Genomic DNA, 22824 nt, shown 5'->3' on the forward strand with positions numbered 1-22824 from the left:
GCTCCTTCTCCCACAAGGAAGGGCCCAGCCCTGAAAGCTGTTGATGCTCTTCACCTAACCTTGGCACCCTATCTACAGGCACAACAGCACTGGGGATCTGTGTCTTCCCAGAGACGCAGCATCTCATGGCGCTCGGCCGCGGCAGAGCCTCTAACCGAAAAGGCAAACGTCCGGCTCCTTCTCCCACAGGGAAGGGCCCAGCCCTGAAAGCTCTTGCTGCTCTTCACGGTGCCTTGGTGCCCTATCTACATGCACAACAGCAGTGGGGATCTGTGTTTTCCCAGAGACGCAACATCTCATGGCGCTCGGCCGCGGCAGAGCTTCTTGCTGAGAAGGCAAACGTCCGGCTCCTTCTCCCACAGGGAAGGGCCCAGCCCTGAAAGCTGTTGATGCTCTACACGGTGCCTTGGCGCCCTATCTACAGGCACAACAGCACTGGGCATCTGGGCTTTCCCAGAGACTCAACATCTCATGGCGCTCGGCCGCGGCAGAGCCTTTTGCCGAAAAGGCAAACGTCCGGCTCCTTCTCCCACAAGGAAGGGCCCAGCCCTGAAAGCTGTTGCTCGTCTTCACGGTGCCTTCGTGCCCTATCCACAGGCACAACAGCTCTGGGGATCTGTGTTTTCCCAGAGACGCAACATCTCATGGCGCTCGGCCGCGGCAGAGCCTCTTGCCGAAAAGGCAAACGTCCGGCTCCTTCTCCCAGAGGGAAGGGCCCAGCCCTGAAAGCTGTTGCTGCTCTTCACGGTGCCTTGGCGCCCTATCTACAGGCACAACAGCACTGGGGATCTGGGCTTTCTCAGAGACGCAGCTTCTCATAGCGCTCGGGCACGGCAGTGCCTCTTGCCTAAAAGGTTAACATCCGGATCCTTCTCCCACAAGGAAGGGCCCAGACCTGAAAGCTGTTGCTGCTTTTCACCTAACCTTGGCACCCTATCTACAGGCACAACAGCACTGGGGATCTGGGCTTTCCCAGAGAAGCAACATCTCATGGCGCTCGGCCGCGGCAGAGCCTCTAACCGAAAAGGCAAATGTCCGGCTCCTTCTCCCACAAGGAAGGGCCCAGCCCTGAAAGCTGTTGCTGCTCTTCACGGTGCCTTGGTGCCCTATCTACAGGCACAACAGCACTGGGGATCTGTGTCTTCCCAGAGACGCAGCATTTCATGGCGCTCGGCCGCGGCAGAGCCTCTTGCCGAAAAGGCAAACGTCCGGCTCCTTCTCCCACAGGGAAGGGCCCAGCCCTGAAAGCTGTTGATGCTCTACACGGTGCCTTGGCACCCTATCTACAGGCACAACAGCACTGGGGATCTGTGCTTTCCCAGAGACTCAACATCTCGTGGTGCTCGGCCGCGGCAGAGCCTCTTGCCAAAAAGGCAAACGTCCGGCTCCTTCTCCCACAAGGAAGGGCCCAGCCCTGAAAGCTCTTGCTGCTCTTCACGGTGCCTTGGTGCCCTATCTACAGGCACAACAGCACTGGGGATCTGTGCTTTCCCAGAGACGCAACATCTCATGGCGCTCGGCCGCGGCAGAGCCTCTTGCCGAAAAGGCAAACGTCCGGCTCCTTCTCCCACAGGGAAGGGCCCAGCCCTGAAAGCTGTTGCTGCTCTTCACGGTGCCTTGGTGCCCTATCTACAGGCACAACATCACTGGGGATCTGGGTTTTCTCAGAGACGCAGCTTCTCATGGCGCTCGGGCACGGCAGAGCCTCTTGCCTAAAAGGTTAATATCCGGCTCCTTCTCCCACAAGGAAGGGCCCAGACCTGAAAGCTGTTGCTGCTCTTCACCTAACCTTGGCACCCTATCTACAGGCACAACAGCACTGGGGATCTGGGCTTTCCCATAGAAGCAACATCTCATGGCGCTCGGCCGCGGCAGAGCCTCTAACCGAAAAGGCAAACGTCCGGCTCCTTCTCCCACAAGGAAGGCCCAGACCTGAAAGCTGTTGATGCTCTTCACCTAACCTTGGCACCCTATCTACAGGCACAACAGCACTGGGGATCTGGGCTTTCTCAGAGACGCAGCATGTCATGGCGCTCGGCCACGGCAGAGCCTCTTGCCTAAAAGGCAAATGTCCGGCTCATTCTCCCACAAGGAAGAGCCCAGCCCTGAAAGCTGTTGCTGTTCTTCACGGTCCCATGGCACCCTATCTACAGGCACAACAGCAGTGGGGATCTGGGCTTTCCCAGAGGAGCAACATCTCATGGCGCTCGGCCGCGGTAGTGCCTCTTGCCGAAAAGGCAAACGTCTGGCTTCTTCTCCCACAAGGAAGGGCCCAGCCCTGAAAGCTCTTGCTGCTCTTCACGGTCCCTTGGCGCCCTATTTACAGACACAACAGCACTGGGGATCTGGGCTTTCTCAGAGACGCAGCTTCTCATGGCGCTCGGGCACGGCAGAGCCTCTTTCCTAAAAGGTTAACGTCCGGCTCCTTCTCCCACAGGGAAGGGCCCAGCCCTGAAAGCTGTTGCTGCTCTTCACCTAACCTTGGCACCCTATCTACAGGCACAACAGCACTGGGGATCTGTGCTTTCCCAGAGAAGCAACATCTCATGGTGCTCGGCCGCAGCAGAGCCTCTTGCCGAAAAGGCAAACGTCCGGGTCCTTCTCCCACAGGGAAGGGCCCAGCCCTGAAAGCTGTTGATGCTCTACACGGTGCCTTGGCGCCCTATCTACAGGCACAACAGCACTGGGCATCTGGGCTTTCCCAGAGACTCAACATCTCATGGCGCTCGGCCGCGGCAGAGCCTCTTGCCGAAAAGGCAAACGTCCGGCTCCTTCTCCCAGAGGGAAGTGCCCAGCCCTGAAAGCTGTTGATGCTCTTCACGGTGCCTTGGCGCCCTATCTACAGGCACAACAGCACTGGGGATCTGGGCTTTCTCAGAGACGCAGCTTCTCATGGCGCTCGGGCACGGCAGAGCCTCTTGCCTAAAAGGTTAACGTCCGGCTCCTTCTCCCACAAGGAAGGGCCCAGACCTGAAAGCTGTTGCTGCTCTTCACCTAACCTTGGCACCCTATCTACAGGCACAACAGCACTGGGGATCTGTGCTTTCCCAGAGAAGCAACATCTCATGGTGCTCGGCCGCAGCAGAGCCTCTTGCCGAAAAGGCAAACGTCCGGGTCCTTCTCCCACAGGGAAGGGCCCAGCCCTGAAAGCTGTTGATGCTCTACACGGTGCCTTGGCGCCCTATCTACAGGCACAACAGCACTGGGCATCTGGGCTTTCCCAGAGACTCAACATCTCATGGCGCTCGGCCGCGGCAGAGCCTCTTGCCAAAAAGGCAAACGTCCGGCTCCTTCTCCCACAAGGAAGGGCCCAGCCCTGAAAGCTGTTGCTGCTCTTCACGGTGCCTTGGTGCCCTATCTACAGGCACAACAGCACTGGGGATCTGTGTTTTCCCAGAGACGCAACATCTCATGGCGCTCGGCCGCGGCAGAGCCTCTTGCCGAAAAGGCAAACGTCCGGCTCCTTCTCCCAGAGGGAAGGGCCCAGCCCTGAAAGCTGTTGCTGCTCTTCACGGTGCCTTGGCGCCCTATCTACAGGCACAACAGCACTGGGGATCTGGGCTTTCTCAGAGACGCAGCTTCTCATGGCGCTCGGGCACGGCAGAGCCTCTTGCCTAAAAGGTTAACGTCCGGCTCCTTCTCCCACAAGGAAGGGCCCAGACCTGAAAGCTGTTGCTGCTTTTCACTTAACCTTGGCACCCTATCTACAGGCACAACAGCACTGGGGATCTGGGCTTTCCCAGAGAAGCAACATCTCATGGCGCTCGGCCGCGGCAGAGCCTCTAACCGAAAAGGCAAACGTCCGGCTCCTTCTCCCGCAAGGAAGGGCCCAGCCCTGAAAGCTGTTGATGCTCTACACGGTGTTTTGGCGCCCTATCTACAGGCACAACAGCCCTGGGGATCTGTGTTTTCCCAGAGACGCAACATCTCATGGCGCTCGTCCGCGGCAGAGCCTCTTGCCGAAAAGGCAAACGGCCGGCTCCTTCTCCCACAATGAAGGGCCCAGCCCTGAAAGCTGTTGCTGCTCTTCACGGTGCCTTGGCGCCCTATCTACAGGCACAACAGCACTGGGGATATGTGCTTTCTCAAAGAGGTAGCATCTCATGGCGCTCGGCCGCGGCAGAGCCTCTTGCCGAAAAGGCAAACGTCCGGCTCCTTCTCCCATAGGGAAGGGCCCAGCCCTGAAAGCTGTTGCTGCTCTTCACGGTGCATTGGCACCCTATCTACATGCACAACAGCACTGGGCATCTGTGCTTTCCCAGAGACGCAACATCTCATGGCGCTCGGACGCGGAAGAGCCTCTTGCCGAAAAGGCAAACGTCCAGCTCCTTCTCCCACAAGGAAGGGCCCAGCCCTGAAAGCTGTTGCTGCTCTTCACGGTGCCTTGGCCCCCTATCTACAGGCACAACAGCACTGGGGATCTGTGTCTTCCCAGAGACGCAGCATCTCTTGGTGCTCGGCCGCGGCAGAGCCTCTTGCCAAAAAGGCAAACGTCCGGCTCCTTCTCCCACAGGGAAGGGCCCAGCCCTGAAAGCTGTTTCTGCTCTTCATGGTCCATTGGCGCCCTATCTACAGGCACAACAGCCCTGGGGATGTGGGCTTTCCCAGAGAAGCAACATCTCATGGCGCTCGGCCGCGGCAGAGCCTCTTGCTGAAAAGGCAAACGTCCGGCTCCTTCTCCCACAGGGAAGGGCCCAGCCCTGAAAGCTCTTGCTGCTCTTCACGGTGCCTTGGTGCCCTATCTACATGCACAACAGCAGTGGGGATCTGTGTTTTCCCAGAGACGCAACATCTCATGGCGCTCGGCCGCGGCAGAGCCTCTTGCCGAAAAGGCAAACGGCCGGCTCCTTCTCCCACAAGGAAGGGCCCAGCCCTGAAAGCTGTTGCTGCTCTTCACGGTGCCTTGGCGCCCTATCCACAGGCACAACAGCACTGGGGATCTGTGTTTTCCCAGAGACGCAACATCTCATGGCGCTCGGCCGCGGCAGAGCCTCTTGCCGAAAAGGCAAACGTCCGGCTCCTTCTCCCAGAGGGAAGGGCCCAGCCCTGAAAGCTGTTGCTGCTCTTCACGGTGCCTTGGTGCCCTATCTACAGGCACAACAGCACTGGGGATCTGTGTCTTCCCAGAGATGCAGCATCTCATGGTGCTCGGCCGCGGCAGAGCCTCTTGCCGAAAAGGCAAACGTCCGGCTCCTTCTCCCACAGGGAAGGGCCCAGCCCTGAAATCTGTTGATGCTCTACACGGTGTTTTGGCGCCCTATCTACAGGCACAACTGCACTGGGGATCTGGGCTTTCCCAGAGACTCAACATCTCATGGCGCTCGGCCGCGGCAGAGCCTCTTGCCAAAAAGGCAAACGTCCGGCTACTTCTCCCACAAGGAAGGGCCCAGCCCTGAAAGCTGTTGCTGCTCTTCACGGTACCTTGGTGCCTTATCTACAGGCACAACAGCACTGGGGATCTGTGTTTTCCCAGAGACGCAACATCTCATGGCGCTCGGCCGCGGCAGAGCCTCTTGCCGAAAAGGCAAACGTCCGGCTCCTTCTCCCAGAGGGAAGGGCCCAGCCCTGAAAGGTGTTGCTGCTCTTCACGGTCCCTTGGCGCCCTATCTACAGGCACAACAGTAGTGGTGATCTGTGCTTTCCCAGTGACGCAACATCTCATGGCGCTCGGCTGTGGCAGACCCTCTTGTGAAAAGGCAAATGTCCGGCTCCTTCTCCCACAAGGAAGGGCCCAGCCCTGAAAGCTGTTGCTGCTCTTCACGGTGCCTTGGTGGCCTATCTACAGGCACAACAGCACTGGGGATCTGTGTTTTCCCAGAGACGCAACATCTCATGGCGCTCGGCCGCGGCAGAGCCTCTTGCCGAAAAGGCAAACGTCCGGCTCCTTCTCCCACAGGGAAGGGCCCAGCCCTGAAAGCTGTTGCTGCTCTTCACGGTGCCTTGGCACCCTATCTACAGGCACAACAGCACTGGGGATCTGTGTCTTCCCAGAGACGCAGCATCTCATGGCGCTCGGCCGCGGCAGACCCTCTTGCCGAAAAGGCAAACGTCCGGCTCCTTCTCCCACAGGGAAGGGCCCAGCCCTGAAAGCTGTTGATGCTCTACACGGTGCCTTGGCACCCTATCTACAGGCACAACAGCACTGGGGATCTGTGCTTTCCCAGAGACTTAACATCTCGTGGTGCTCGGCCGCGGCAGAGCCTCTTGCCAAAAAGGCAAACGTCCGGCTCCTTCTCCCACAAGGAAGGGCCCAGCCCTGAAAGCTCTTGCTGCTCTTCACGGTGCCTTGGTGCCCTATCTACAGGCACAACAGCACTGGGGATCTGGGCTTTCCCAGAGATGCAACATCTCATGGCGCTCGGCCGCGGCAGAGCCTCTTGCCGAAAAGGCAAACGTCCGGCTCCTTCTCCCACAGGGAAGGGCCCAGCCTTGAAAGCTGTTGCTGCTCTTCTCGGTTCCTTGGTGCCCTATCTACAGGCACAACAGCACTGGGGATCTGTGTTTTCCCAGAGACGCAACATCTCATGGCGCTCGGCCGTGGCAGACCCTCTTGCCGAAAAGGCAAACGTCCGGCTCCTTCTCCCAGAGGGAAGTGCCCAGCCCTGAAAGCTGTTGATGCTCTTCACGGTGCCTTGGCGCCCTATCTACAGGCACAACAGCACTGGGGATCTGGGCTTTCTCAGAGACGCAGCTTCTCATGGTGCTCGGGCACGGCAGAGCCTCTTGCCTAAAAGGTTAACGTCCGGCTCCTTCTCCCACAAGGAAGGGCCCAGACCTGAAAGCTGTTGCTGCTCTTCACCTAACCTTGGCACCCTATCTACAGGCACAACAGCACTGGGGATCTGTGCTTTCCCAGAGAAGCAACATCTCATGGTGCTCGGCCGCAGCAGAGCCTCTTGCCGAAAAGGCAAACGTCCGGGTCCTTCTCCCACAGGGAAGGGCCCAGCCCTGAAAGCTGTTGATGCTCTACACGGTGCCTTGGCGCCCTATCAACAGGCACAACAGCACTGGGGATCTGGGCTTTCCCAGAGACTCAACATCTCATGGCGCTTGGCCGCGGCAGAGCCTCTTGCCAAAAAGGCAAACGTCCGGCTCCTTCTCCCACAAGGAAGGGCCCAGCCCTGAAAGCTGTTGCTGCTCTTCACGGTGCCTTGGTGCCCTATCTACAGGCACAACAGCACTGGGGATCTGTGTCTTCCCAGAGACGCAGCATCTCTTGGTGCTCGGCCGCGGCAGAGCCTCTTGCCAAAAAGGCAAACGTCCGGCTCCTTCTCCCACAGGGAAGGGCCCAGCCCTGAAAGCTCTTGCTGCTCTTCATGGTCCATTGGCGCCCTATCTACAGGCACAACAGCCCTGGGGATGTGGGCTTTCCCAGAGAAGCAACATCTCATGGCGCTCGGCCGCGGCAGAGCCTCTTGCTGAAAAGGCGAACGTCCGGCTCCTTCTCCCACAGGGAAGGGCCCAGCCCTGAAAGCTCTTTCTGCTCTTCACGGTGCCTTGGTGCCCTATCTACATGCACAACAGCAGTGGGGATCTGTGTTTTCCCAGAGACGCAACATCTCATGGCGCTCGGCCGCGGCAGAGCCTCTTGCCGAAAAGGCAAACGGCCGGCTCCTTCTCCCACAAGCAAGGGCCCAGCCCTGAAAGCTGTTGCTGCTCTTCACGGTGCCTTGGCGCCCTATCCACAGGCACAACAGCACTGGGGATCTGTGTTTTCCCAGAGACGCAACATCTCATGGCGCTCGGCCGCGGCAGAGCCTCTTGCCGAAAAGGCAAACGTCCGGCTCCTTCTCCCAGAGGGAAGGGCCCAGCCCTGAAAGCTCTTGCTGCTCTTCACGGTGCCTTGGTGCCCTATCTACAGGCACAACAGCACTGGGGATCTGTGTCTTCCCAGAGATGCAGCATCTCATGGTGCTCGGCCGCGGCAGAGCCTCTTGCCGAAAAGGCAAACGTCCGGCTCCTTCTCCCACAGGGAAGGGCCCAGCCCTGAAAGCTGTTGATGCTCTACACGGTGTTTTGGCGCCCTATCTACAGGCACAACTGCACTGGGGATCTGGGCTTTCCCAGAGACTCAACATCTCATGGCGCTCGGCCGCGGCAGAGCCTCTTGCCAAAAAGGCAAACGTCCGGCTACTTCTCCCACAAGGAAGGGCCCAGCCCTGAAAGCTGTTGCTGCTCTTCACGGTACCTTGGTGCCTTATCTACAGGCACAACAGCACTGGGGATCTGTGTTTTCCCAGAGACGCAACATCTCATGGCGCTCGGCCGCGGCAGAGCCTCTTGCCGAAAAGGCAAACGTCCGGCTCCTTCTCCCAGAGGGAAGGGCCCAGCCCTGAAAGCTGTTGCTGCTCTTCACGGTCCCTTGGCGCCCTATCTACAGGCACAACAGTAGTGGTGATCTTTGCTTTCCCAGTGACGCAACATCTCATGGCGCTCGGCTGTGGCAGACCCTCTTGTGAAAAGGCAAATGTCCGGCTCCTTCTCCCACAAGGAAGGGCCCAGCCCTGAAAGCTGTTGCTGCTCTTCACGGTGCCTTGGTGGCCTATCTACAGGCACAACAGCACTGGGGATCTGTGTTTTCCCAGAGACGCAACATCTCATGGCGCTCGGCCGCGGAAGAGCCTCTTGCCGAAAAGGCAAACGTCCGGCTCCTTCTCCCACAGGGAAGGGCCCAGCCCTGAAAGCTGTTGCTGCTCTTCACGGTGCCTTGGCACCCTATCTACAGGCACAACAGCACTGGGGATCTGTGTCTTCCCAGAGACGCAGCATCTCATGGCGCTCGGCCGCGGCAGACCCTCTTGCCGAAAAGGCAAACGTCCGGCTCCTTCTCCCACAGGGAAGGGCCCAGCCCTGAAAGCTGTTGATGCTCTACACGGTGCCTTGGCACCCTATCTACAGGCACAACAGCACTGGGGATCTGTGCTTTCCCAGAGACTTAACATCTCGTGGTGCTCGGCCGCGGCAGAGCCTCTTGCCAAAAAGGCAAACGTCCGGCTCCTTCTCCCACAAGGAAGGGCCCAGCCCTGAAAGCTCTTGCTGCTCTTCACGGTGCCTTGGTGCCCTATCTACAGGCACAACAGCACTGGGGATCTGGGCTTTCCCAGAGATGCAACATCTCATGGCGCTCGGCCGCGGCAGAGCCTCTTGCCGAAAAGGCAAACGTCCGGCTCCTTCTCCCACAGGGAAGGGCCCAGCCTTGAAAGCTGTTGCTGCTCTTCTCGGTTCCTTGGTGCCTTATCTACAGGCACAACAGCACTGGGGATCTGTGTTTTCCCAGAGACGCAACATCTCATGGCGCTCGGCCGTGGCAGACCCTCTTGCCGAAAAGGCAAACGTCCGGCTCCTTCTCCCAGAGGGAAGTGCCCAGCCCTGAAAGCTGTTGATGCTCTTCACGGTGCCTTGGCGCCCTATCTACAGGCACAACAGCACTGGGGATCTGGGCTTTCTCAGAGACGCAGCTTCTCATGGTGCTCGGGCACGGCAGAGCCTCTTGCCTAAAAGGGCTCCTTCTCCCACAAGGAAGGGCCCAGACCTGAAAGCTGTTGCTGCTCTTCACCTAACCTTGGCACCCTATCTACAGGCACAACAGCACTGGGGATCTGTGCTTTCCCTCAGAGACGCAACATCTCATGGCTGCTCGGCCGCTGCAGAGCCTCTTGCCGAAAAGGCAAACGTCCGGCGTCCTTCTCCCACAGGGAAGGGCCCAGCCCTGAAAGCTGTTGCTGCTCTACACGGTGCCCTAGGCGCCATATCACAGGCACAACAGCACTGGGGATCTGGGCTTTCCCAGAGATCAACATCTCATGGCGCTCCACGCGGCAGAGCCTCTTGCCAAAAGGCAAACGTCCGGCTCCTTCTCCCACAAGGAAGGGCCCAGCCCTGAAAGCTCGTTGCTGCTCTTCACGGTGCCTTGGCTGCCCTATATACAGGCACAACAGCACTGGGGATCTGTGCTTTTCCCAGAGACGCAACATCTCATGGCGCTCGGCCGCAGGCAGAGCCTCTTGCCGAAACGGCAAACGTCCGGCTCCTTCTCCCACAGGGAAGGGCCCAGCCCTGAAAGCTGTTGATGCTCTTCACGGTGCCTTGGCGCCCTATCTACAGGCACAACAGCACTGGGGATCTGGGCTTTCTCAGAGACGCAGCATCTCATGGCGATCGGGCACGGCAGAGCCTCTTGCCTAAAAGGTAAACCGTCCGGCTCCTTCTCCCACAAGGAAGGGCCCAGACCTGAAAGCTGTTGCTGCTTTTCACTTAACCTTGGCACCCTATCTACAGGCACAACAGCACTGGGGATCTGTGCTTTCCCAGAGAAGCAACATCTCATGGCGCTCGGCCGCGGCAGAGCCTCTAACCGAAAAGGCAAACGTCCGGCTCCTTCTCCCACAAGGAAAGGCCCAGACCTGAAAGCTGTTGATGCTCTACACGGTGTTTTGGCACCCTATCTACAGGCACAACAGCCTGGGGATCTGTGTTTTCCAGAGACGCAACATCTCATGGCGCTCGTCCGCGGCAGAGCCTCTTGCCGAAAAGGCAAACGGCCGGCTCCTTCTCCCACAATGAAGGGCCCAGCCCTGAAAGCTGTTGCTGCTCTTCACGGTGCCTTGGCGCCCTATCTACAGGCACAACAGCACTGGGGATATGTGCTTTCTCAAAGAGGTAGCATCTCATGGCGCTCGGCCGCGGCAGAGCCTCTAACCGAAAAGGCAAACGTCCGGCTCCTTCTCCCATAGGGAAGGGCCCAGCCCTGAAAGCTGTTGCTGCTCTTCACGGTGCATTGGCACCCTATCTACATGCACAACAGCACTGGGCATCTGTGCTTTCCCAGAGACGCAACATCTCATGGCGCTCGGCCGCGGAAGAGCCTCTTGCCGAAAAGGCAAACGTCCAGCTCCTTCTCCCACAAGGAAGGGCCCAGCCCTGAAAGCTGTTGCTGCTCTTCACGGTGCCTTGGTGCCCTATCTACAGGCACAACAGCACTGGGGATCTGTGTCTTCCCAGAGACGCAGCATCTCTTGGTGCTCGGCCGCGGCAGAGCCTCTTGCCGAAAAGGCAAACATCTGGCTCCTTCTCCCACAGGGAAGGGCCCAGCCCTGAAAGCTCTTGCTGTTCTTAACCTAACCTTGGCACCCTATCTACAGGCACAACAGCACTGGGGATCTGTGTCTTCCCAGAGACGCAGCATCTCATGGCGCTCGGCCGCGGCAGAGCCTCTTGCCGAAAAGGCAAACGTCGGGCTCCTTCTCCCACAAGCAAGGGCCCAGCCCTGAAAGCTCTTGCTGCTCTTCACGGTGCCTTGGTGCCCTATCTACATGCACAACAGCCCTGGGGATCTGTGTTTTCCCAGAGACGCAACATCTCATGGCGCTCGGCCGCGGCAGAGCCTCTTGCCGAAAAGGCAAACGTCCGGCTCCTTCTCCCACAAGGAAGGGCCCAGACCTGAAAGCTGTTGCTGCTTTTCACTTAACCTTGGCACCCTATCTACAGGCACAACAGCACTGGGGATCTGGGCTTTCCCAGAGAAGCAACATCTCATGGCGCTCGGCCGCGGCAGAGCCTCTAACCGAAAAGGCAAACGTCCGGCTCCTTCTCCCGCAAGGAAGGGCCCAGCCCTGAAAGCTGTTGATGCTCTACACGGTGTTTTGGCGCCCTATCTACAGGCACAACAGCCCTGGGGATCTGTGTTTTCCCAGAGACGCAACATCTCATGGCGCTCGTCCGCGGCAGAGCCTCTTGCCGAAAAGGCAAACGGCCGGCTCCTTCTCCCACAATGAAGGGCCCAGCCCTGAAAGCTGTTGCTGCTCTTCACGGTGCCTTGGCGCCCTATCTACAGGCACAACAGCACTGGGGATATGTGCTTTCTCAAAGAGGTAGCATCTCATGGCGCTCGGCCGCGGCAGAGCCTCTTGCCGAAAAGGCAAACGTCCGGCTCCTTCTCCCATAGGGAAGGGCCCAGCCCTGAAAGCTGTTGCTGCTCTTCACGGTGCATTGGCACCCTATCTACATGCACAACAGCACTGGGCATCTGTGCTTTCCCAGAGACGCAACATCTCATGGCGCTCGGACGCGGAAGAGCCTCTTGCCGAAAAGGCAAACGTCCAGCTCCTTCTCCCACAAGGAAGGGCCCAGCCCTGAAAGCTGTTGCTGCTCTTCACGGTGCCTTGGCCCCCTATCTACAGGCACAACAGCACTGGGGATCTGTGTCTTCCCAGAGACGCAGCATCTCTTGGTGCTCGGCCGCGGCAGAGCCCTCTTGCCAAAAAGGCAAACGTCCGGCTCCTTCTCCCACAGGGAAGGGCCCAGCCCTGAAAGCTGTTTCTGCTCTTCATGGTCCATTGGCGCCCTATCCTACAGGCACAACAGCCCTGGGGATGTGGGCTTTCCCAGAGAAGCAACATCTCATGGCGCTCGGCCGCGGCAGAGCCTCTTGCTGAAAAGGCAAACGTCCGGCTCCTTCTCCCACAGGGAAGGGCCCAGCCCTGAAAGCTCTTGCTGCTCTTCACGGTGCCTTGGTGCCCTATCTACATGCACAACAGCAGTGGGGATCTGTGTTTTCCCAGAGACGCAACATCTCATGGCGCTTGGCCGCGGCAGAGCCTCTTGCCGAAAAGGCAAACGGCCGGCTCCTTCTCCCACAAGGAAGGGCCCAGCCCTGAAAGCTGTTGCTGCTCTTCACGGTGCCTTGGCGCCCTATCCACAGGCACAACAGCACTGGGGATCTGTGTTTTCCCAGAGACGCAACATCTCATGGCGCTCGGCCGCGGCAGAGCCTCTTGCCGAAAAGGCAAACGTCCGGCTCCTTCTCCCAGAGGGAAGGGCCCAGCCCTGAAAGCTGTTGCTGCTCTTCACGGTGCCTTGGTGCCCTATCTACAGGCACAACAGCACTGGGGATCTGTGTCTTCCCAGAGATGCAGCATCTCATGGTGCTCGGCCGCGGCAGAGCCTCTTGCCGAAAAGGCAAACGTCCGGCTCCTTCTCCCACAGGGAAGGGCCCAGCCCTGAAATTCTGTTGATGCTCTACACGGTGTTTTGGCGCCCTATCTACAGGCACAACTGCACTGGGGATCTGGGCTTTCCCAGAGACTCAACATCTCATGGCGCTCGGCCGCGGCAGAGCCTCTTGCCAAAAAGGCAAACGTCCGGGCTACTTCTCCCACAAGGAAGGGCCCAGCCCTGAAAGCTGTTGCTGCTCTTCACGGTACCTTGGTGCCTTATCTACAGGCACAACAGCACTGGGGATCTGTGTTTTCCCAGAGACGCAACATCTCATGGCGCTCGGCCGCGGCAGAGCCTCTTGCCGAAAAGGCAAACGTCCGGCTCCTTCTCCCAGAGGGGAAGGGCCCAGCCCTGAAAGGTGTTGCTGCTCTTCACGGTCCCTTGGCGCCCTATCTACAGGCACAACAGTAGTGGTGATCTGTGCTTTCCCAGTGACGCAACATCTCATGGCGCTCGGCTGTGGCAGACCCTCTTGTGAAAAGGCAAATGTCCGGCTCCTTCTCCCACAAGGAAGGGCCCAGCCCTGAAAGCTGTTGCTGCTCTTCACGGTGCCTTGGTGGCCTATCTACAGGCACAACAGCACTGGGGATCTGTGTTTTCCCAGAGACGCAACATCTCATGGCGCTCGGCCGCGGAAGAGCCTCTTGCCGAAAAGGCAAACGTCCGGCTCCTTCTCCCACAGGGAAGGGCCCAGCCCTGAAAGCTGTTGCTGCTCTTCACGGTGCCTTGGCACCCTATCTACAGGCACAACAGCACTGGGGATCTGTGTCTTCCCAGAGACGCAGCATCTCATGGCGCTCGGCCGCGGCAGACCCTCTTGCCGAAAAGGCAAACGTCCGGCTCCTTCTCCCACAGGGAAGGGCCCAGCCCTGAAAGCTGTTGATGCTCTACACGGTGCCTTGGCACCCTATCTACAGGCACAACAGCACTGGGGATCTGTGCTTTCCCAGAGACTTAACATCTCGTGGTGCTCGGCCGCGGCAGAGCCTCTTGCCAAAAAGGCAAACGTCCGGCTCCTTCTCCCACAAGGAAGGGCCCAGCCCTGAAAGCTCTTGCTGCTCTTCACGGTGCCTTGGTGCCCTATCTACAGGCACAACAGCACTGGGGATCTGGGCTTTCCCAGAGATGCAACATCTCATGGCGCTCGGCCGCGGCAGAGCCTCTTGCCGAAAAGGCAAACGTCCGGCTCCTTCTCCCACAGGGAAGGGCCCAGCCTTGAAAGCTGTTGCTGCTCTTCTCGGTTCCTTGGTGCCCTATCTACAGGCACAACAGCACTGGGGATCTGTGTTTTCCCAGAGACGCAACATCTCATGGCGCTCGGCCGTGGCAGACCCTCTTGCCGAAAAGGGCAAACGTCCGGCTCCTTCTCCCAGAGGGAAGTGCCCAGCCCTGAAAGCTGTTGATGCTCTTCACGGTGCCTTGGCGCCTATCTACAGGCACAACAGCACTGGGGATCTGGGCTTTCTCAGAGACGCAGCTTCTCATGGTGCTCGGGGCACGGCAGAGCCTCTTGCCTAAAAGGTTAACGTCCGGCTCCTTCTCCCACAAGGAAGGGCCCAGACCTGAAAGCTGTTGCTGCTCTTCACCTAACCTTGGCACCCTATCTACAGGCACAACAGCACTGGGGATCTGTGCTTTCCCAGAGAAGCAACATCTCATGGTGCTCGGCCGCCAGCAGAGCCTCTTGCCGAAAAGGCAAACGTCCGGGTCCTTCTCCCACAGGGAAGGGCCCAGCCCTGAAAGCTGTTGATGCTCTACACGGTGCCTTGGCGCCCTATCAACAGGCACAACAGCACTGGGGATCTGGGCTTTCCCAGAGACTCAACATCTCATGGCGCTTGGCCGCGGCAGAGCCTCTTGCCAAAAAGGCAAACGTCCGGCTCCTTTCTCCCACAAGGAAGGGCCCAGCCCTGAAAGCTGTTGCTGCTCTTCACGGTGCCTTGGTGCCCTATCTACAGGCACAACAGCACTGGGGATCTGTGTCTTCCCAGAGACGCAGCATCTCTTGGTGCTCGGCCGCGGCAGAGCCTCTTGCCAAAAAGGCAAACGTCCGGCTCCTTCTCCCACAGGGAAGGGCCCAGCCCTGAAAGCTCTTGCTGCTCTTCATGGTCCATTGGCGCCCTATCTACAGGCACAACAGCCCTGGGGATGTGGGCTTTCCCAGAGAAGCAACATCTCATGGCGCTCGGCCGCGGCAGAGCCTCTTGCTGAAAAGGCGAACGTCCGGCTCCTTCTCCCACAGGGAAGGGCCCAGCCCTGAAAGCTCTTGCTGCTCTTCACGGTGCCTTGGTGCCCTATCTACATGCACAACAGCAGTGGGGATCTGTGTTTTCCCAGAGACGCAACATCTCATGGCGCTCGGCCGCGGCAGAGCCTCTTGCCGAAAAGGCAAACGGCCGGCTCCTTCTCCCACAAGCAAGGGCCCAGCCCTGAAAGCTGTTGCTGCTCTTCACGGTGCCTTGGCGCCCTATCCACAGGCACAACAGCACTGGGGATCTGTGTTTTCCCAGAGACGCAACATCTCATGGCGCTCGGCCGCGGCAGAGCCTCTTGCCGAAAAGGCAAACGTCCGGCTCCTTCTCCCAGAGGAAGGGCCCAGCCCTGAAAGCTCTTGCTGCTCTTCACGGTGCCTTGGTGCCCTATCTACAGGCACAACAGCACTGGGGATCTGTGTCTTCCCAGAGATGCAGCATCTCATGGTGCTCGGCCGCGGCAGAGCCTCTTGCCGAAAAGGCAAACGTCCGGCTCCTTCTCCCACAGGGAAGGGCCCAGCCCTGAAAGCTGTTGATGCTCTACACGGTGTTTTGGCGCCCTATCTACAGGCACAACTGCACTGGGGATCTGGGCTTTCCCAGAGACTCAACATCTCATGGCGCTCGGCCGCGGCAGAGCCTCTTGCCAAAAAGGCAAACGTTCCGGCTACTTCTCCCACAAGGAAGGGCCCAGCCCTGAAAGCTGTTGCTGCTCTTCACGGTACCTTGGTGCCTTTATCTACAGGCACAACAGCACTGGGGATCTGTGTTTTCCCAGAGACGCAACATCTCATGGCGCTCGGCCGCGGCAGAGCCTCTTGCCGAAAAGGCAAACGTTCCGGCTCCTTCTCCCAGAGGGAAGGGCCCAGCCCTGAAAGCTGTTGCTGCTCTTCACGGTCCCTTGGCGCCCTATCTACAGGCACAACAGTAGTGGTGATCTGTGCTTTCCCAGTGACGCAACATCTCATGGCGCTCGGCTGTGGCAGACCCTCTTGTGAAAAGGCAAACGTCCGGCTCCTTCTCCCACAAGGAAGGGCCCAGCCCTGAAGCTGTTGCTGCTCTTCACGGTGCCTTGGTGGCCTATCTACAGGCACAACAGCACTGGGGATCTGTGTTTTCCCAGAGACGCAACATCTCATGGCGCTCGGCCGCGGCAGAGCCTCTTGCCGAAAAGGCAAACGTCCGGCTCCTTCTCCCACAGGGAAGGGCCCAGCCCTGAAAGCTGTTGCTGCTCTTCACGGTGCCTTGGCACCGTATCTACAGGCACAACAGCACTGGGGGTCTGTGTCTTCCCAGAGACGCAGCATCTCATGGCGCTCGGCCGCGGCAGACCCTCTTGCCGAAAAGGCAAACGTCCGGCTCCTTCTCCCACAGGGAAGGGCCCAGCCCTGAAAGCTGTTGATGCTCTACACGGTGCCTTGGCACCCTATCTACAGGCACAACAGCACTGGGGATCTGTGCTTTCCCAGAGACTTAACATCTCGTGGTGCTCGGCCCGCGGCAGAGCCTCTTGCCAAAAAGGCAAACGTCCGGCTCCTTCTCCCACAAGGAAGGGCCCAGCCCTGAAAGCTCTTGCTGCTCTTCACGGTGCCTTGGTGCCCTATCTACAGGCACAACAGCACTGGGGATCTGGGCTTTCCCAGAGATGCAACATCTCATGGCGCTCGGCCGCGGCAGAGCCTCTTGCCGAAAAGGCAAACGTCCGGCTCCTTCTCCCACAGGGAAGGGCCCAGCCTTGAAAGCTGTTGCTGCTCTTCTCGGTTCCTTGGTGCCCTATCTACAGGCACAACAGCACTGGGGATCTGTGTTTTCCCAGAGACGCAACATCTCATGGCGCTCGGCCGTGGCAGACCCTCTTGCCGAAAAGGCAAACGTCCGGCTCCTTCTCCCAGAGGGAAGTGCCCAGCCCTGAAAGCTGTTGATGCTCTTCACGGTGCCTTGGCGCCCTATCTACAGGCACAACAGCACTGGGGATCTGGGCTTTCTCAGAGACGCAGCTTCTCATGGTGCTCGGGCACGGCAGAGCCTCTTGCCTAAAAGGTTAACGTCCGGCTCCTTCTCCCACAAGGAAGGGCCCAGACCTGAAAGCTGTTGCTGCTCTTCACCTAACCTTGGCACCCTATCTACAGGCACAACAGCACTGGGGATCTGTGCTTTCCCAGAGAAGCAACATCTCATGGTGCTCGGCCGCAGCAGAGCCTCTTGCCGAAAAGGCAAACGTCCGGGTCCTTCTCCCACAGGGAAGGGCCCAGCCCTGAAAGCTGTTGATGCTCTACACGGTGCCTTGGCGCCCTATCAACAGGCACAACAGCACTGGGGATCTGGGCTTTCCCAGAGACTCAACATCTCATGGCGCTTGGCCGCGGCAGAGCCTCTTGCCAAAAAGGCAAACGTCCGGCTCCTTCTCCCACAAGGAAGGGCCCAGCCCTGAAAGCTGTTGCTGCTCTTCACGGTGCCTTGGTGCCCTATCTACAGGCACAACAGCACTGGGGATCTGTGTTTTCCCAGAGACGCAACATCTCATGGCGCTCGGCCGCGGCAGAGCCTCTTGCCGAAAAGGCAAACGTCCGGCTCCTTCTCCCACAGGGAAGGGCCCAGCCCTGAAAGCTGTTGATGCTCTTCACGGTGCCTTGGCGCCCTATCTACAGGCACAACAGCACTGGGGATCTGGGCTTTCTCAGAGACGCAGCATCTCATGGCGATCGGGCACGGCAGAGCCTCTTGCCTAAAAGGTTAACGTCCGGCTCCTTCTCCCACAAGGAAGGGCCCAGACCTGAAAGCTGTTGCTGCTTTTCACTTAACCTTGGCACCCTATCTACAGGCACAACAGCACTGGGGATCTGTGCTTTCCCAGAGAAGCAACATCTCATGGCGCTCGGCCGCGGCAGAGCCTCTAACCGAAAAGGCAAACGTCCGGCTCCTTCTCCCACAAGGAAAGGCCCAGACCTGAAAGCTGTTGATGCTCTACACGGTGTTTTGGCACCCTATCTACAGGCACAACAGCCCTGGGGATCTGTGTTTTCCAGAGACGCAACATCTCATGGCGCTCGTCCGCGGCAGAGCCTCTTGCCGAAAAGGCAAACGGCCGGCTCCTTCTCCCACAATGAAGGGCCCAGCCCTGAAAGCTGTTGCTGCTCTTCACGGTGCCTTGGCGCCCTATCTACAGGCACAACAGCACTGGGGATATGTGCTTTCTCAAAGAGGTAGCATCTCATGGCGCTCGGCCGCGGCAGAGCCTCTAACCGAAAAGGCAAACGTCCGGCTCCTTCTCCCATAGGGAAGGGCCCAGCCCTGAAAGCTGTTGCTGCTCTTCACGGTGCATTGGCACCCTATCTACATGCACAACAGCACTGGGCATCTGTGCTTTCCCAGAGACGCAACATCTCATGGCGCTCGGCCGCGGAAGAGCCTCTTGCCGAAAAGGCAAACGTCCAGCTCCTTCTCCCACAAGGAAGGGCCCAGCCCTGAAAGCTGTTGCTGCTCTTCACGGTGCCTTGGTGCCCTATCTACAGGCACAACAGCACTGGGGATCTGTGTCTTCCCAGAGACGCAGCATCTCTTGGTGCTCGGCCGCGGCAGAGCCTCTTGCCGAAAAGGCAAACATCTGGCTCCTTCTCCCACAGGGAAGGGCCCAGCCCTGAAAGCTCTTGCTGTTCTTAACCTAACCTTGGCACCCTATCTACAGGCACAACAGCACTGGGGATCTGTGTCTTCCCAGAGACGCAGCATCTCATGGCGCTCGGCCGCGGCAGAGCCTCTTGCCGAAAAGGCAAACGTCGGGCTCCTTCTCCCACAAGCAAGGGCCCAGCCCTGAAAGCTCTTGCTGCTCTTCACGGTGCCTTGGTGCCCTATCTACATGCACAACAGCCCTGGGGATCTGTGTTTTCCCAGAGACGCAACATCTCATGGCGCTCGGCCGCGGCAGAGCCTCTTGCCGAAAAGGCAAACGTCCGGCTCCTTCTCCCACAAGGAAGAGCCCAGCGCTGAAAGCTGTTGCTGCTCTTCACGGTGCCTTGGTGCCCTATCTACAGGCACAACAGCACTGGGGATATGTGCTTTCTCAGAGAGGTAGCATCTCATGGCGCTCGGCCGCGGCAGAGCCTCTTGCCGAAAAGGCAAACGTCCGGCTCCTTCTCCCAGAGGGAAGGGTCCACCCTGAAAGCTGTTGATGCTCTACACGGTGCCTTGGCGCCCTATCTACAGGCACAACAGCACTGGGGATCTGTGCTTTCCCAGAGACTCAACATCTCATGGCGCTCGGCCGCGGCATAGCCTCTTGCCAAAAAGGCAAACGTCCGGCTCCTTCTCCCACAAGGAAGGGCCCAGCCCTGAAAGCTGTTGCTCGTCTTCACGGTGCCTTCGTGCCCTATCTACAGGCACAACAGCACTGGGGATCTGTGTTTTCCCAGAGACGCAACATCTCATGGCGCTCGGCCGCGGCAGAGCCTCTTGCTGAAAAGGCAAACGTCCGGCTCCTTCTCCCAGAGGGAAGGGTCCACCCTGAAAGCTGTTGATTCTCTACACGGTGTTTTGGCGCCCTATCTACAGGCAAAACTGCACTGGGGATCTGGGCTTTCCCAGAGACTCAACATCTCATGGCGCTCGGGCACGGCAGAGCCTCTTGCCAAAAAGGCAAACGTCCGGCTCCTTCTCCCACAAGGAAGGGCCCAGCCCTGAAAGCTGTTGCTGCTCTTCACGGTACCTTGGTGCCTTATCTACAGGCACAACAGCACTGGGGATTTGTGTTTTCCCAGAGACGCAACATCTCATGGCGCTCGGCCGCGGCAGAGCCTCTTGCCGAAAAGGCAAACGTCCGGCTCCTTCTCCCATAGGGAAGGGCCCAGCCCTGAAAGCTGTTGATGCTCTTCACGGTGCCTTGGCGCCCTATCTACAGGCACAACAGCACTGGGGATCTGGGCTTTCTCAGAGACGCAGCTTCTCATAGCGCTCGGGCACGGCAGTGCCTCTTGCCTAAAAGGTTAACATCCGGCTCCTTCTCCCACAAGGAAGGGCCCAGACCTGAAAGCTGTTGCTGCTCTTCACCTAACCTTGGCACCCTATCTACAGGCACAACAGCACTGGGGATCTGGGCTTTCCCAGAGAAGCAACATCTCATGGCGCTCGGCCGCGGCAGAGCCTCTAACCGAAAAGGCAAACGTCCGGCTCCTTCTCCCACAGGGAAGGGCCCAGCCCTGAAAGCTGTTGCTGCTCTTCACGGTCCCTTGGCGCCCTATCTACAGGCACAACAGTAGTGGGTATCTGTGCTTTCCCAGTGACGCAACATCTCATGGCGCTCGGCCGTGGCAGACCCTCTTGCCGAAAAGGCAAATGTCCGGCTCCTTCTCCCACAAGGAAGGGCCCAGCCCTGAAAGCTGTTGCTGCTCTTCACGGTGCCTTGGTGCCCTATCTACAGGCACAACAGCACTGGGGATATGTGTTTTCCCAGAGACGCAACATCTCATGGCGCTCGGCCGCGGAAGAGCCTCTTGCCGAAAAGGCAAACGTCCGGCTCCTTCTCCCACAAGGAAGGGCCCAGACCTGAAAGCTGTTGCTGCTCTTCACGGTGCCTTGGTGCCCTATCTACAGGCACAACAGCACTGGGGATATGTGCTTTCTCAGAGAGGTAGCATCTCATGGCGCTCGGCCGCGGCAGAGCCTCTTGCCGAAAAGGCAAACGTCCGGCTCCTTCTCCCACAGACAAGGGCCCAGCCCTGAAAGCTCTTGCTGCTCTTCAGGGTGCATTGGCGCCCTATCTACATGCACAACAGCACTGGGCATCTGTGCTTTCCCAGAGACGCAACATCTCATGGCGCTTGGCCGCGGAAGAGCCTCTTGCCGAAAAGGCAAACGTCCGGCTCCTTCTCCTACAGACAAGGGCCCAGCCCTTAAAGCTCTTGCTGCTCTTCACGGTGCCTTGGCACCCTATCTACAGGCACAACAGCACTGGGGATCTGTGTCTTCCCAGAGACGCAGCATCTCATGGCGCTCGGCCGCGGCAGAGCCTCTTGCTGAAAAGGCAAACGTCCGGCTCCTTCTCCCAGAGGGAAGGGTCCACCCTGAAAGCTGTTGATGCTCTACACGGTGCCTTGGCGCCCTATCTACAGGCACAACAGCACTGGGGATCTGTGCTTTCCCAGAGACTCAACATCTCATGGCGCTCGGCCGCGGCATAGCCTCTTGCCAAAAAGGCAAACGTCCGGCTCCTTCTCCCACAAGGAAGGGCCCAGCCCTGAAAGCTGTTGCTCGTCTTCACGGTGCCTTCGTGCCCTATCTACAGGCACAACAGCACTGGGGATCTGTGTTTTCCCAGAGACACAACATCTCATGGCGCTCGGCCGCGGCAGAGCCTCTTGCTGAAAAGGCAAACGTCCGGCTCCTTCTCCCAGAGGGAAGGGTCCACCCTGAAAGCTGTTGATTCTCTACACGGTGTTTTGGCGCCCTATCTACAGGCAAAACTGCACTGGGGATCTGGGCTTTCCCAGAGACTCAACATCTCATGGCGCTCGGCCGCGGCAGAGCCTCTTGCCAAAAAGGCAAACGTCCGGCTCCTTCTCCCACAAGGAAGGGCCCAGCCCTGAAAGCTGTTGCTGCTCTTCACGGTACCTTGGTGCCTTATCTACAGGCACAACAGCACTGGGGATTTGTGTTTTCCCAGAGACGCAACATCTCATTGCGCTCGGCCGCGGCAGAGCCTCTTGCCGAAAAGGCAAACGTCCGGCTCCTTCTCCCATAGGGAAGGGCCCAGCCCTGAAAGCTGTTGATGCTCTTCACGGTGCCTTGGCGCCCTATCTACAGGCACAACAGCACTGGGGATCTGGGCTTTCTCAGAGACGCAGCTTCTCATAGCGCTCGGGCACGGCAGTGCCTCTTGCCTAAAAGGTTAACATCCGGCTCCTTCTCCCACAAGGAAGGGCCCAGCCCTGAAAGCTGTTGCTGCTCTTCACCTAACCTTGGCACCCTATCTACAGGCACAACAGCACTGGGGATCTGGGCTTTCCCAGAGAAGCAACATCTCATGGCGCTCGGCCGCGGCAGAGCCTCTAACCGAAAAGGCAAACGTCCGGCTCCTTCTCCCACAGGGAAGGGCCCAGCCCTGAAAGCTGTTGCTGCTCTTCACGGTCCCTTGGCGCCCTATCTACAGGCACAACAGTAGTGGGGATCTGTGCTTTCCCAGTGACGCAACATCTCATGGCGCTCGGCCGTGGCAGACCCTCTTGCCGAAAAGGCAAATGTCCGGCTCCTTCTCCCACAAGGAAGGGCCCAGCCCTGAAAGCTCTTGCTGCTCTTCACGGTGCCTTGGCACCCTATCTACAGGCACAACAGCACTGGGGATCTGTGTTTTCCCAGAGACGCAACATCTCATGGCGCTCGGCCGCGGCAGAGCCTCTTGCCGAAAAGGCAAACGTCCGGCTCCTTCTCCCAGAGGGAAGGGCCCAGCCCTGAAAGCTGTTGATGCTCTACACGGTGCCTTGGCACCCTATCTACAGGCACAACAGCACTGGGGATCTGTGCTTTCCCAGAGACTCAACATCTCGTGGTGCTCGGCCGCGGCAGAGCCTCTTGCCAAAAAGGCAAA

This window comes from Harpia harpyja, chromosome 7, assembly GCF_026419915.1.
Source record: "Harpia harpyja isolate bHarHar1 chromosome 7, bHarHar1 primary haplotype, whole genome shotgun sequence".
NCBI classification, from domain to species: domain Eukaryota; kingdom Metazoa; phylum Chordata; class Aves; order Accipitriformes; family Accipitridae; genus Harpia; species Harpia harpyja.